The sequence below is a fragment of the Humulus lupulus genome, chromosome 6 (genome assembly GCF_963169125.1).
Source record: "Humulus lupulus chromosome 6, drHumLupu1.1, whole genome shotgun sequence".
Classification (NCBI taxonomy): Eukaryota; Viridiplantae; Streptophyta; class Magnoliopsida; order Rosales; family Cannabaceae; genus Humulus; species Humulus lupulus.
Genome location: NC_084798.1, coordinates 153,888,373 through 153,904,734, shown reverse-complemented (window position 1 = coordinate 153,904,734; position 16,362 = coordinate 153,888,373).

Below are 16,362 nucleotides of genomic sequence, written 5' to 3'. Positions count from 1 at the left end.
AATTTTAGAAACATGTTTTAGGCTATCTCGTATTAATTTGTTTAATATTAGATATACATGAAAATAAATAAAGATCCTGTATAAGCTAATCCAACACGAATCTCTTGCCACCATCACCTCGAATAAATTTTTGGACTTCGTGTTTAAGAATATAATTTACAGATACGGGGTACCAAGGAGAATAATATCAGACAATGGAACCTAGTTCGATAGCGAACTAGTTACACAAGTCTTCGAAAGGAATGGGATAATCAAAAGTTTTCCTCAGTAGCCCATCCACAAGCAAATGGCCAGGTCGAAGCAGTGAACAAGACCTGGAAGAGCTATATTAAGAAAAGGCTCGAAGAGGCTAAAAGAAAATGGCCAGAAGAATGACAACAAGTCCTATGGGCCTACAGAATGACTGCTCAAACCTCAACAAGACATACCCCATTCTCCCTAGCTTACGGTTGCGGAGCTATGGTACCTATTGAGATCAAAATCCCAACAATCAGGCGTGAAGCATACGACAAGACCTCAAACCAATCCCAGCTCGAAGAAACTCTAGACCTAATTGTAGAAAGACGAGATGAAGCCCAACTTAAGAATGATGCATACCAGCAAAGGGCTACAAGATACTTCAACAAGAGGGTTTGCACACAAAAATTGGATTGGGAGATTTGGTGCTCAGAGAAGTCTTTTTGGCCACACGAGACCCCTCGACAGGTGTGCTCGGGCCTAATGGGTAGGGCCATACCAAATTGAACCCATTATTCGACCTGGTGTTTATAAACTAGTGAGATTAAATGGAGAATTGGTACCACGAACATGGAATGGTGAACATCTACAACCTTATTATCACTAATGTAGGAATGATGTTTATTCATTTGTAACCAAGCTTCTACTTAATAAAGCACTAATTTTTATTCAAATTTTGTGTATTTTTATTGTTGTACTTTTTGCAAGCTCCCAAAATTCAATAACCTAAGATTACAATCATAGGATATTAAGGGGGCATAAGTGGTACACAATCATACCATGAGCTCGAAAATATTTTTAGGATTGATGCCCTAACAGTGTGTAAAGACATTTTATTGGTTTTCAATGAAAGTACAATTTTATTATATTTGAATGTTATAATTATTGCTTGAATTAATTATATAATAATATTAATAAAATTCTCTATTCATTCACGAGAATATGATCTTGTCTTAGTACGAGAGAATTAAGATCATATATAATGAATAAAATAGTCACTAACATATTAAAGTAAGAAATCTTTAATGAATGGTTACTAGTACAGTTTGTTAAGCATACGAGATGCGAGTAATCTAGATTCGGATTACTGATGTAGATAGACATCTTAGTAAATGTGCTGTATATAATAGAGATTATATATGACAAGACCAATGAAAATTAATTATCTTTATAAACTTGCTGTTAGACGTAAAGATTTAATTCTTATCATAATAGATGATGATTTGTAGATCAATCTAAATCCTGAGTATTCATGAACTCATGTTTATGTTTTTTATTGGATCTTATGATTCACTTGTTAAGGTCTCTTAGAATAATGAGGCTAATGACTTTTGTTTTGGAGATTCAATATCATGGATGGATGGGAACATGAATTACAATATTGGAATCCATGCTTTCCTAATGGATCGAATATTAGTTCCCTTAAGGGTTGATTATAGAACTGAATAGTTATTGAGCTCAAATCTATAATTAGATTATAGATTAATTATTCTCTAGTGAATTAATGACACTTAAGGATCAAGAGGTAATTAGAAGGGTAAAACGGTAATTTTTACCAACTTTAATTAATGAACCAATAATGGAGGAAAAAACTACATATATTGATTATATCAATGGACTAGGAGAGAAAACTCTGTAAATATAATTCTATAAATACTTAGAGTGCAATTCCATATTTATAGTAGAGTAATCATGGAATTAATAAATAAAATTATTAAATTAAAGAGTTTAATTAATAATATGGTTTATTGGAGCTTCGTATTATATGTCCATGATCCCCAGATCACCTCTGTTCTACACTGTCAAGGGTAAGGATGTCAAAAGAAAGATTTGTAAAGAGAAATTACTAAATTGCAAAGGAATTAATTTTCCAGGGCAAGGAAATAAATATGTGATTATTATGGGTCATTGATTAATTGTAAATTAATTAAATATTTAACTATATAGTTTTTAAAAGTTTAAAATTAATATTAATCTTGTTTGGATTAATATAAAGAGAGAGAATAATAAATATCTTAAATAAATATCTTATTTATAATATGATATTTATTTATTTAATTTGAAATTGATATTTTAAGATAAAGTTAATTTTGAATTAACTGATATTTAGATTGGGATAAATATATTGTCTTAAAAGTTGATTAAATAAATAAATGAAAAAATTAGGGAAACCCTAATAGTGCTAAGTGACACACACTGTACAATACAGTGTGTGGCGCCTAACTCAGGGATATTTATCCCTTGGATTTGAATTTAGAATTCCAAATAAGTTTGTTTAATCAATTATTCAATTGTACTTTTTAAATACGATTTAAATAAATAATTAAATGAAAAAATCTGATCAATTTTAATATGAATTAAATAAAGATTATTTAATTAGGTTAAATATCTTTATAAGTCTGATAGTACGTAACTTTCAGAAGAGGTTGGAATATACGGACTCTCTCTCTCTAAAGCGATAGTTTTCTCTAAACCTGAAAACTATTCTAAACCTTCTCACTGTCAAAACTCTCTAGATCTCATGTGTTGAGTATATCTAGGGAGTCACATAAATAAACTTTTTGAATCTTACGTGCCCACACACGTTCTTGTGTGTTTGAGGATTGGTCTGGAAGATCAGGGTGTGAGATCTTAGAACACTGGATATGAAGATCATTGATTTATACAAAAAGACTCAAAGACACTTCATAGGCTACAAGAGGTAATCCATGATCTATTTGTATGTGATTTAATATTTATATATGTGTATGGTCCTGACTAGTATTAATATTTATTAAAATTGGTCCATATATTCAGCTGTGTACCTTTGATTTGATCATTTAATACCAACAAATATAACATCAATAAAAATGAAATAAAATTAGTCAAATTGTATGGATTATGAACCAGGCACGAATAAAACAATAACAATGTATCAATTATTAACCAAACACGAACTAAACAACTCTAGAATGAACCAACAAGTTTTAATCGACATGATTAAAAGTTGGAATTCTAGATAAACCAACAAAAATTTATAAGTCGAGACAAAGTTGGAAAATTTTGCAAATAAGTTTCAACCTCGCAACCTAGAGACCATACTCAAGGATGAGGAAAAGTTACTATAAATAACTAGACTAATGAGGTTACATGCCAATAAGTATTTTATAACGAAGATACGTGGTAAAAGTAATATTCAATTTTCAGGATAAAAAAGTCAAAAAATGTGCAATCGAATGAACTACGTATGAATACATGGAGGTTCGAATTCAAGCACGACAGTATTTGTGTAGACAAGCAAATATAAAAGCAAAGTATTTTATATTATGCTCAAAATATTTTGAACTAGAAATATAAAGTATGCTATAAGGGAAGAAACGATAAAGGTAGATGGCATGCATAAAGATTTTGAGAAGGAGATTTAAGCATGAAAAATAAACTACTGTTAAAACATAGACTTGTCAAATAACTCAACCTTTGAGTTATAATTGTCTCTACCCCAAGGTCATAATATATATATATATATAATTACAATGGAAAAAAAATGGGTCGCATCCCATGAGTTGGACTTTAAGGATTAACAACCCCATCAACCACAGTCCGGGCTTGCTCGGTGGCCTCTGCAGCCTCGAGCCTGGCCTCTTCCTCCTCCATTCGAGCTTGCCATCTAGTGACAAACTCAGTCTCCTTGGTGGACAGAAAGATGGTGTCGAGGTCAGGATTATTGGCTCATATTCGATACATCACCATGTCAACGACGTGATCTTTTTTGGTCCTAAACTCATCAAGAAGATGAGAATTCTCACTCTCGATGAACTCGAAAGTCATCTTCTTGTCCTCCTCTAGCTTAGCGTTCAGCTCCTGGACCCTTTTGATCTCCGTATCCCTGGCCTCCACCTCCCTTCGGGTCATTTCCAGCTTGGCGTCCAGCTCTTGGAACCTCTCGATCTCCGCACCTGTAGCCTCCACCTCCCTCTGGGCAGCTTCTAGCTCCAACCGAGCCTTTTTAAGATAGTCCTCAGCCCTGAGATGTGCATCTCTAACCTCTTAGGCCTGCACTTTGCTTATTGAGACCTCATGGTTTAGGAAATAATTATGCAGAACAAAGGATAAGAGGGCTTGCAATTAAAAACTGATGTTATAGATAGAAATAAAAAGTTGGCTTGGAAATAGGGAACCTATCAGCTCTTAGAAGATAACTTACCGAAGAGAGTAACTTTCCACTCTTGTCAAAAAGAGTGTTGGCACTCTGGAAGTTAGTCAAGAATTTCCACTGGGGAGCCTCGCAGTTGCTAAGGCAGTGACCCACACGAGTCAATGCACAGAACCAAGCTGAACCCCAGAAGTACAGCCAGCACTGTCAACCACAAACTTTGGCACGTAGGTCGAGACAGTGAGGAGGAGGACTCGAATAGGAGGTTGGGTAGGTAGAGCTTGCTTTGCTGGACCCGCAGGAGGAGGGGCCACGACTTCTGGAAGTGCTGTAAGGTCGGTGACCGGACCAAGGTCAGACAACTTTGAGGTCGATGGGGGTAGGTCAGACTTCTTGGTGAGCTTGGAAGGGCGACCCACCTTTTGAGACGCCCGATGGCATTTGTTTCCTCTCGAAGCGAAAAATTTGTTTAGGAGGTTATCCAAGATCGAATCCATTTCACCTGAAAAAAGGAAAAATAAAACATCAGGAGTTTATTATACGTTCCAGTGCATGATGAGACTTCTAGGTGAAAATAAACCTAACTAGAGGATTTTGTCAAGCTTGAGCTTGGGAAATAGGAAATCCCTCTATCTTTTGATGTCTCTAAGGAGGTTCCCTCTCTATAGGTGGGAAACAATCTTGTTAAATCCTTATAATCGTTGGTCCCATATTGGACAACTATCCCGTCCCAAACTTCGTTTAGACTATACATAGTTTGGTACTTCCCCAACCAACTATCAAACCTATGGACTTTAAGATCTACCCCCGACCAGACCATGAAATTATTCCTAGGGTCGTTGAAAAGAACCACTACATTAGGCTCCTGCTAAGGAGATGGGGATACCAATTGGATAGGTGTAACACTACTTTACCTTCGTTCGCTGAGCTCGGTGAAGCCTCGTCCTGAGCTTCAGTTCTTGAGTAGGGGATCTCGGGTAGACCAGGAATAAAGGCCCAGGTTTACGAGCTTAAGGGTCTCCTTTTGGAGGGAAGCTTTGCAGTTGGGATTGGGGCATCTTCTCATCTCGCGAACTTGCGAATTCCCGAGTCATCGGTGGACTTGCCTTCACCAAGGAGACCGCAAGCTAGGAGCTTATCCTCATGTAGGAGGTAAGTGAGGGGTCGCTGACCGTAAGGAAGCTTAAGAATCGCTTCCTTATGATCTTTCATTGCCTTTGTTGGCTGTGGTCGGTGATAGTTGGCTGCATGGAAGGTTTGAGTGAGCATTTCTAGCTCAAAATAAAAAAGAACTATGACGAGATACATAAGAATATGTTGAAAGGAGTAGAATCAAGACGGGGCGAGACCATCTATCCAAAAGAAGATGGTTTTTAAGTTTGGAGGATGATTGGGAATATCCTCAAATAACCTCTTCTTCTTTGGGTAGCTCGACAGATAATAAAACTTGTCTCCTCCATAAGCTCGGGAGGGATTGCTTTTGAGCAGAAGAGATAGAGAACCTCCTGTGCCAAAGGCCCGCCCCACTTCATCTCGTGGTATAATGATCTCAGAGCGGCCAAGACTCTATATGAATTGGTTTGGAGCTAGAACAGGGCGATGCCAGCATAATCCAGGAAGCCTCAGAAATAGTCATTTAGGGGCAGTAAGGCCCCAACTTGAATGTGCTCGCGACTCCAAGCCGTGAGCTAAACCTTCTTTTCAGGGTCATTTTCGCCCGGAGCATAGCAACTCATTTCGTTGGAGCTTTCTGTTGGAAAACCAATCAGAGCACGTAGCGAAAAACTTTGCGTGGTCGGCCCATTGTTGTTTTATTTATAGGAAACAACAAAACAACAACATACAAATTTTTTTTCAATAATCATATAAACAATTTGTATGAACAAGAAAACAATCCAGAAATATTATCAAATAATACTATTAATCATGCAATTTATATATAAATATACAATATATTTATATATACAACATATAAACGCAAAATATCAAGAACATGAACTTTTACCTCTTGAAGTCTATCAAGTGTCCTTGAGTCTTTTCGTATTTTTATCGATCTTCCTATCCAAAGCTTTGAGTACTCAAACCACGATCTTCTGGAGTGTTCTCTACACCTCAAGATGTGTGTGGGCACATAGAGAACATGGGTTTGTATTTTAGGAATCACAAGTAATTCTCAACACATGAGAACTTGGATTATGGTCTGAGAATGGCTATAATAAAGAAGAAGAAATAGAGAGAGTTTGTTTGACAAAAGCTCTGAGAACTATTCTGAATTTTCTCTGTATTGTTGTGTGTTTCTATTGTGTGTCGCTTGTGTTTTCTTCTTCTTCTATATCATATATATTTAGAGATTTATGTTACCTTATTATTCCTAATAATAATAGTAATATAAAATATTATAATAATGATGATAAGATTAGATTTTAGATAAAAGTCTAACTTACCATATTTGAAAAACTATTATCAAATTATTAAATGATTAAATAAATAAAAAATACACAGATACAATATGTGTATAGTGATACATGCATGGCACAGTCCTTGGACTGTGTCAGGCGTGTAGTGATATTCCCTTCTCAGGGATTTTACATTTTGCTTTTATTTAATTATTTAACTAAATAAATCTCCCACAAAATAAGGTGTTAATCTTTTTAAGGAAAAGATGACAACTATATTTCAAAATTTAAATTTTAAATTCAAATTGATGATCATGATTATCATCATCTTTTAAAATTCAATAAATCAAAATCTATTTTTGACTTACCAATTTTATTTTCTCGCACTCAAATAAAATAATTAATTTCAAAAATTAATTAATTTATTTATATATATAATTCAAAATTTTATATATTTAAATTAATAAATATATTTTTGAAATTAATAATTAATTCTAAATTAATTATTCTACCTCAATTATCATATAATTGCATACTTGACCCAAAGAACATTTTTCTTCTCCAATTCTCAAATTACAGTTATACCATTGTATCAACTCTTACCTTGATATGATGTTGATATAACCACCCAGGGAACTTATGGGCCTATAATATCAAGCTCCAATAAATATTACATTATTAATCAAAGCTCTTTGATTAAATAATCATATTTATTAATCTCATGATTAGTGCACTAAAAATATGAGTTTGAACTCTTGATAATTATAGACTGTTGACCCTCAAATTGGTCAATGACACGGAGTCAGATAAACGACTAAAAATGAAATGAAAATAAGAAGAAAAATCAAATGGAAAGCAAACGACACCAACGATTTATAGTGGTTCAGCCCCAATTGGATGGTAATGACCTACGTCCACTGAGTGTTCTTATTGATATTGAATCCCAACACTGTGATCAATGAAATAGGGTTCACGAGTTTCACAAGCCTTGGGAAGATTACAACTTTGGCGAATAATAACACTATATTCTTCTCTCTGAGTACAAAGAACAAAGTTTTGGAGTCAAAAGTCCAAAAATCCCTTCCTTGAGCCCTTTGATTCTTATTTATAGGCTTAAGAAGGTTACATGGGCTCATGGGCCTTAATTACAATTAAGATTTGTGTATCAAGGTATTAAAGGAAAATACAATTAATGAAAATATTACAAGATTGCATATCAAAAAGGAAATAAATGAAAGTATGCGACCAGATTGGTCACACCTAAGCATGAGGCTTGATAAGTCAATAACTCTCTCGTCGATGGTCGAGCAGGATTCATTCACTTAAAGTTGTCATGTGCCTGCCATGTGTAGGTCAATCCTTCCACGTCATCATGAGCCATTTTTTGGGTAAACATTTGCCCCCCAAGTTTATTTTACTGCGACCAGCATAAAGTAAACTTTGGCGACCGTCTTTTCGTATGCCCTATCAAATCTGTCAGAGCTGCCCATGCCTTCTCGAAAAAGCCAACTAATCATATCTTTGCGGTTTCCCAAAAGTGGTCTAACGGCTATTACACTTACCCATGCCTTAAAAAGTTACCCCTTATGATTACCTTGGTAACTACTCCTCGATCAATATAAATTAACCCTCAGAATCATTTTTCACTTTTTACTTTTTACTTTTCACTTTCACCTCAAGAGCACCGAAGAATAAGTCATAGAAAGCCCAGAAACTCAAACGCTTTGCCGATTTGCGAAGCTTCTGTCCAACCTTCTGACTTAGCGTTTCAGAAATTTACTCCAACCTTTATCCAAGTAAGTTTCTCAAACTTTTCAGTCGTTGAGATGCCATGCAATATCTGTTTTATATCCGTTTCAGGTTCTAAGTTCTTGAAGAAATTGTTTTGGGGTAAATGGGTATGTAGATTCGAGCCTAACATGATCGGAAAATAATACTTTGCAGGGGTTAGGAATCAGTTTGGTAGTTAGGATTATTAATTTAGGGCGTAAAATCGAAGTAAAAATTCGATTTTTAAGCTTTCTTAGTTTTTCTCGCACTTTCAGAGTTGAAAAGTTTTTCCTAAAAAAAATTTCACTTCTGCTTTTTAATCTATTTTCCAATCTGTTCGCATAGAATTTAGTGTTTTTCCTAGAATGTTGATGGTCGTATAAAAGCTTAACTTTTATACACGAGCAACGTTATCCCAACTCTTTACACTTCTTGGTCTTTTGGACGTAGATTCTCATCTCCCCTTCTCTGTTCGCAGATTTTCATGCACGACCCATGGGGAGGTGAGAGGCAAATCGCGATGACTTGCTCGAAGATCAGGATCAGTCGTCGCTGCTTATCCCAGAGATTCCTTTTTCTCGCAACCCTTCAGATAAACCTTCGACCAGTCCAAAAAATATGGGTCGAGTAAAATCAACCGCATAGAAAAAGAAACCAACCAACCCACCCGCAAATCATCCTGCTCCTCGGACGGAAATCCCTTTGACTAGTAGACGAGTCGAAAACACTCCTCAACCAGAAATCCAAACAAAGGCCCAACCCCGGGACGTCCTTCGACCAGACGTTGAATGGTACGTTGCTCCTCCTAGCAACATTACAGCTAGGATGATAGGGAACTATCTAAAAAATTATGGACTTTCTGGGATTACCCTAAACAAACCTTCCATCGATCAGAGGGCAAACCTGCCTGGATGCGCCTACAGCGCCTGGTCGAGATACCACATTGAGGCAGGGGCAACCTTGCCTCTTCATCCATTCTTCCATGGGGTGGCCAACAATTTTGAGGTCGCCCCCTTCCAAATCACACCAAATGGATATAGAGTGCTTTCTGCTCCCTATATCATGTACCGCCACAAGAAGTGGCTTGTGCCTACACTGCATGAGATAAATTACTTATTTGATCTCAAGTCCAACCCTAATAATAACAACACGGGGTTCTTTGAGCAAGAAGAAGGAGAGCAGGCAACACTGCGGAGAGAGCAGCAAGGCCCCTCCAACGAAAAAGGCTCGGACTGGGGACCCTCCAGCAGCGGTTCCTTCAAAGGAAACAACACCCCTCCGTCTCCCCTCGACTAGACGTCTCCCCCAGCACCAGTCGACCAAAACCCTCCTCCACTAGCACCTGCCGACCAGACACCTCCTGACCAAACTAGAGATGCCCTGAAAAATGTCGTGCTTAGCTCGGCCAAAGAGAGAATGACCAAACTCTCGAGGCACTGACGCAGATGAGAGGCCATCGTCAGCACCAACTCCATGGAGGTCGACCAGATAATCAACCGCGCACTGAACGAAATAGCCAGCATAAGTTGCTATCTATGTCGGAGCTTTATTTATTTATCTTGTCATTTTCTGCCATCACCTTATCTTTTTGCCTGATCACAGGGAATGCTAACTATGACCGTGAGCTGGCACTGCTCAGGGGCTTTGATTACTCAATTCGAAGAGTCTGAGGCCAAGCATGCAGAAGAGTCCCAGATGGCTGAGAAGAAAGACACAAAACTGCTCGAGCAGAACACCAAGCTGGTCGAAGAGCTGAAGCAGTTCCAGGCTGCCTTGACCAAAGCCATTGGAGAAAAAGAGAAGTATAAGGAGGCTTCTAAACTTAACTTCCAGGAAACCAAAAAGCTTCAGGATGACCTAGTCGCTAGCAAAAAGGAAACTGAAGAGCTAGAGGGGCGCATCAAGGAGCTCTAGGAGACTAATGCTAGGAACTTGGAGAGGTATAAGGGAGCCACCTCCAATTTCTTCTATGCATTCTTTAAACACAACCGCGAGGCAAACTTCAGCTATCTCTCCGAGCGCATGAGGCAAACTGAAATAAACCAGTGCCTTGCTCGCTTGGAGGAAAAGGAGAGCGAAAATCCCAGCCTCCCCCGAAATCTCCTTGGCTATGAGCATTGATGGCGCGGAACAGGAAGCTGGGGCCTCTGTCGACCAGCAAACTCCTCAGGACCCTCCTGCCACTTCATAATTTTACTTGTTTTTCTTTAATTTTAACCTGTAGTTTAAGACACACGAACTACGGTTTGTGATGTCAAAAAAATTTATATTTTTAATGCTGCATGGGCAGCTTTCCTTTTAATAGACAATTACATCCGAGCAGTAACTGCTCGCGGTGTAAAGGATTTCACTTTTGATATTATAATATTTTCATTTTATCATAACATCCGTTCGCATGACCGAACTTAGCATAATACTTTGGTTTGATTTGACAAAATAACAAAATTTTGTAAAATACTCTAAGTACTGTAGCATGCTTTCACTTATTTTTGTTGTGTGTTTTCATACATGTTGATATGCTTTGCTTACTAGAAACCTTATATGCCCCCCAAGTGATTGAGGAGCTTTAGGTCCTCGGTCACTTGCTGATGGACCCAAAACGGGTATGTTTTAAATATTTATAACTCACAAGAGCATGAATCGTGTAAGTACAAGATCGAACCCAAAGGAGTTGTCTAAAATAAAAAAGAAAACTATTTTAAATCAAAATTAATAAATTCTAACCTAGCTCCAAAGATTGATGAGATTTAATGTCATGAATATACAATAAAATATTTAAAATAAAGCTATTTAAGAGAATGAAAATAACTCAATAAGGATTTTAAAATAAGTTGTAAAAGGAAAGTTATTAAGATACTAGAATCCACAAAATGTAAGTTTAATAATATTTATTAGTATATTGATTCTCAAGTTTTAGTGATAGTTAAAATAAATCAAACTATCATTTTCCAAATAGATTTATAATTTTAAGCACAAATTACTTCTAAAAAGATAGGATTTTTTTTCACTTTTCAAAAATTATAATTTCAAAGTATTTAATGTGAATCAACCTAATGAAACAACAAAAAATCAAATAACATTATTTATAAGACAAAACATAATATTTTTGTTCTAAGCTTGGATGTGTACAATTTAATGACACATTTTACACAAAGAATATTATGTTTTGCAAAATGAAGAACAAAGTGCATATTATCTAACAATCCAAAATATGGGATATTGAAGATGAAAGACATATATGAAGAAGAAAAATCCATAAAATTTGTTGCAATACAAGGGAAATCAACATACAACATAAATATTATCTAGTTACAAGTTGCTTCATCATAATCTTAATAATCTTAAAAGATTAGAAGCACATAACTAGAATAGAAATTACAAAATAAATGAAATACATACTTGAAAATGCTCTTGAAAAACCCGAAATGGAAGAGAGAATGGTAGAGAGGAAATAGTAGAAAGAAGATGGTAACAAAAAATTAAGCACCCTAAAATGGTCTTGAAATTCCATATTTATAACCAAAATGAGATTATTAAAATAATCAATTTTACTTAATTAAATTTATTAGATTAATTAAATAAAATAAATATGGTATGTAGAGGTAAATTATGGGGTGTAATGATGATGTTGTGGTGAAAATGTGTAGAAAAATGGGTAAAAAGTTGGCATTTTAGACATACGGGACAAAGGGTACACTTGGGCAATTTTATGGGCTCAAGAAGGGTGTGGCTGCTGGCAGTGGTGTGTCAGGTGGGCTTGTGGATTGTTGGGCTCGGGCTGGCAGATGTGGGCAGGCCCACGGTGGACTGGGGGAGGGAAACTCCAGGGGAAATTGGGCCACATGGGGCTTGCTGGGGTCTTCGGGCTGGTCTCGGCTTGGAGATGAGGAGGCGTGATGGTTGCTTTGCTGAGGAGGAAGGCTTCAGGTATGCATGTGGAGGTTGCTGCATTGGTAAGCTGGCGCTGATGGGTAGTTTCAGCTGAAGGGGAAGTCTTGGCTGGCTGGCGTGTGGGCCTTGAAGGCCCAATTCGTGGCTGAAGGAAGAGAACCTGATGTTGGGTGAGGGTGGGCCGGATCTGGGCAGTCCTCTTTGGGCCTAAGAAAAATGCCATTTTTCTTTTTAAAACTACACCTTTCTCTCTTCAAGCATAACAAACAAATGCAAAGTTGATCCTACAAAATAAGTAAATATTGAATTCTAATAAAATATTTTCAATTATAAAATAAACCATATTAAATCCATGAAAATATTAATTAAAATTTAATTTACTTTGGCAATTAAGTTCAATAAAATTACATTTTTTAACTTTTAATCTAAAAATACTAATTTCAAATAATTAAACTACAACATATTATAATAAAATAACCATAAAACACACAAAAGTATATAAAATCATGATAAGACCAATAAATTCAAAATTACTTGAAAACTTAATAAATTAATTAAAAAAATCAAGAACTAAGCAACAATTAGCATAAAAAAATGTGGTAAAATAACTCTATTTTGTAGAGTTATCACTTACCTTGACTAAGACCTGTTCAAACATCACTGCTCGTAATATAGATTTTAGCATGATAATATAGCAAAACAACACACGCAATGAGCTAATCCTTGTAATAAATACAATAGTTGGCAAGATTGACTGGCAGCACACAGTCCTTTTTATTTCTCGTGATAAATGGACAATCGTGTCTCTAAGAGTGATAAAAAATATTATCTTACACTTATAAGCGATCAGTCACAAGAATGAATAACCCTTGTTCATAAACTTGTAAAAAGTAAAATTAATACAAGCCAAATCTTTAAGAATAAAATTTTATTGATAGTACTTGTGCAGGTGTTCTCCATGCCAATAGCGAGGAATGAGATCTCCATTTAAGCGAGCAAGTTTATAAGTGCCTAGATGGAGGACTTCTTCGATTTGGTACGGTCCTTCCCAGTTAGGTCCGAGTACTCCAGCAGCTTGATCGCGGGTGTTAAGGAAAACTCTTCTAAGTACCAGATCTCCCACATTAAATTTCCTTTCACGTACTTTAGAGTTGAAATACTGGGCGACCTTTAGCTCGTAAGCTGCTACTCGGAGTTGGGATTGCTCGCGCCTTTCATCGAACAAATCCAAAGATTCCATTAATAACTAGCTATTAGAGGCTTGATCGTATGCCATCTGTCGATGTGATGGCGGATCTAATTCAACAGGCAACATAGCCTCGTATCCAAAAGCCAAGGAAAATAGAGTATGACCTGTTGTTGTTCGATGCAATGTTCTATACGACCAGAGAACTTCAGGCAACTGTTCTAGCCATGCCCCTTTCACTTCTTCAAGCCTTTTCTTCAGAGTATCTTTTAGTGTTTCATTGACAGCCTCGACTTGTCCGTTGCCTACGGATGAGCAACTGAAGAAAAGATTTTGATAATTCCATGTCGTTCGCAAAAATCCGTGAACAGATCACTGTCAAATTGCATGTCGTTGTCTGAGACAATTTTTCTTGGCAATCCATACCGACATACTATGTTCTTGACTACAAAATCCAGCACTTTTTTGGTCATTATGGTTGCAAGTGGCTTAGCTTCGGCCCACTTCGTGAAGTAATCGACAGCCACCACGGCGTATTTGACGCTGCCTTTCCCTGTGGGCAAAGACCCAATTAGGTCTATTCCCCATACTACGAATGTCCACGGACTTTGCATCTGCTTTAGCTCATTAGGGGTTGCTCGCAGAATCTTGGAGAATCTTTGACACTTGTCACATTTTCAAACAAATTCCATCGAGTCTTCACTCATCGTTGGCCAGAAGTACCCTTGCCTTAGGATCTTTTTCGATAAACTTTGCCCCCCAGCGTGGTCCCCACAGAAACCTTCATGGACCTCTCGCATTAATTCTTTGGTCTTTTCTTTTGAGATGGATCTTAGGAGTGGCATTGAGTACTCCCTTCGATATAGAATTCCGTCGACTAGGATAAACCGAGCAGCCTGCCTCTGAAGGGCCCTTGCTTTGTTTCTGTCCGTCGGCAATACTCTATGCGTCAAGTACTCAATGAAAGGTGCCATCCATGTATCGGCCGCCTGAATTACCAGAAAAGTTTCTTCTGTGCTGATGCTTGGTGCAGACAGCCGTTCAACAGGCACTATATTCAGCGTGTCTGCATCCTTTGCACTCGCTAACTTGGCCAAGGCATCAGTGTTTGAGTTCTGGTTGCGAGGTACTTGCTGTAGAGTATATCTTTCAAACTGTGCCAAAAAATCCTTTGCTTTGTTCAAGTAAGCAACCATCTTCAGCCCTCGGGCTTGATACTCTCTAATAATCTTATTAACCACCAACTGGGAGTCACTATAGATTTCAAGTGATTTTATGTTCATGTCCCTGGCTAATCGTAAACTTGCGAGCAGTGCTTCATACTCGGCTTCGTTGTTAGATGCTGTGAAGTCAAATCTGATAGCGCAATGGAATCGATGTCCTTCAGGTGTTACCAAAATCACTTCGGCTCTAGCGTGATGTTCATTAGAAGAACCGTTTGCAAACAACCTCCAAGGGGGTGCTTGGCTTTGAGGCTCAGGCTCTTCTGTCTGTTCATTGTCTGGAAGCCCAATGAGTTTTGCGACGAAGTCGGCCAGAGCTTACCCTTTTACTGCTGCTCATGGTAAGTACAAAATTTCAAGCTGCCCAAGTTTGACTGACCATTTCAATAATCGGCCAGTGGCTTTTGGCTTCTGCAGAACTTGCCGTAGGGGTTGGTCTGTCAGTACTGTGATGGGGTGAGCTTGGAAGTATGGCTGCAGCTTTCTGGAGGCTAAAATTAAGCAGTAGGCTGATTTTTCAATGGGTGGATACCACAGTTATGCTCCTAATAGCCTTTTGCTTACATAATATACGACTTTTTGCACATTTTCCTCCTCTCTTACCAAGACAGCACTAGCAGAATATTCTGTGATCGCCAAATAGATGAACAAAGTTTCCTTTTCAACCGGCTTAGATAGAATTGGTGGCTGCGACATATGGGACTTTAAAGCCTAAAAAGCCTGTTCGCACTCCTCCGTCCACTCGAATTTCTTGTTTCCTCTAAGTAAATTGAAAAATGGGATGCACTTGTCCGTCGATTTGGAGATAAATCTACTTAGAGCAGCGATTCTCCCGGTTAAACTTTGAACATCTTTTATCTTTGTTGGGGATTTCATATCGACCAGGGCTTTGATCTTTTCGAGATTAGCTTCAATACCTCGTGAGTTTACTATAAATCCCAAAAATTTCCCTGAACTAACTCCGAAGGAACACTTGAGGGGATTCAGCTTCATCTAATCCTTATTCAAGACGTTGAAGCACTCTTGCAAGTCCCTTATGTGTTCTTCTGCCTTCTTCGACTTAACCAGCATGTCATCAACATATACTTCCATATTTTTACCGATCAACTCCTTAAACATGTGATTGACTAGTCGCTGGTAAGTCGCACCAGCGTTTTTCAAACCAAAGGGCATTACTTTGTAACAGTAAAGCCTTATATTGATCTGAAAGCTAGTGTGATCCTCATCAGGTGGATGCATACTAATCTGATTGTACCCAGAGTATGCATCCATAAATGATAGGATCTCGTGCCCCGAAGTGGCATCGACCAGCTGGTCGATCCTAGGAGAGGGAAATAATCTTTTGGGTAGGCTTTATTAAGATTTGTGAAATCCACGCATGTTCTCCACTTTCCATTCGGCTTGGGTACTAGTACGGGATTAGAGACCAACGATGGATAAAATGCTACCCTGATGAATCCATTCTCTTTTAGCTTCTCGACTTCTTCCTTCAGAGCCTTCGATCTATCTTTGTCGAGCAGCCTTCTT